We start from the raw sequence: 883 nt of genomic DNA, 5'->3' as shown, positions 1-883 counted from the left end.
TATATGAAAATGGAACAAAAGAATCTAAAAACTTAATTTCATATTTACTAGTGTACCATTGTTTGTATTTTTAATACTGGTAAACAAATATTTAATTTATTTTATTCTATTGTTTTTTAAATGATTTTTATTAGTGTTTATTGATTATTTTTAACTAGGAATTTTTTTCTGAGATGAGAACCTCCCACATATCCCCTCTAGATTAGTTGTTTTACTAAAATACTTCAATATTGAAATTTTTTTTTATTTATAGAAAGGACATTTTTAATATAATGAATAATCCAGATTAATCGATTGTAAACTAAATTAATAAAAATGAAAGATTCTTTATTAAAATCTCAAGATATCAATGCTCAAACAATGTATTGAGAGAAGCAATGACATGTATGTTTCATGTGCCCCCCGCATAGGGCATGTATTTTCAATTGAGATATTAATGTTCATTATTAAAATGTAATATAGACATTGTCGAATAGAAATATTTTTGGGATTTAATAATTTTGCGGTTATTAGATTATATGTGTAGCGATTGGGATAATTAACTGGGTAGGTTACTCGAATCAATTAGAAATTATTTTACGAAAATGAAATGATTATTAGAGTTGCAGAAATTAAGTTTTCACGGTTTATAATGAAGGTACGATAAAAAATTAAGATTTCTTAGATTTATTATTAGAATTTTCACTGTTGGCGCAGATATAATGGGATGGTAGATCATTAAAAAAAAATCGTTTTTTTAATGCGATATCAATTATTTATTTTACCATGATGATAATAGAAATATTTAGTATTAGTAAATAATTGATCAATTGTAATATTCAATATGGGTTTAAAATTAAGGTAGTTTAAAATAATGTAAATTAAAATAAAAATAAATTTTCGA

The sequence above is a fragment of the Halyomorpha halys genome, unplaced genomic scaffold (genome assembly GCF_000696795.3).
Source record: "Halyomorpha halys isolate HHAL.00 unplaced genomic scaffold, Hhal_1.1 Scaffold375.1, whole genome shotgun sequence".
Taxonomy (NCBI): Eukaryota; Metazoa; Arthropoda; class Insecta; order Hemiptera; family Pentatomidae; genus Halyomorpha; species Halyomorpha halys.
Note: the sequence above shows the minus strand (reverse complement) of the source record.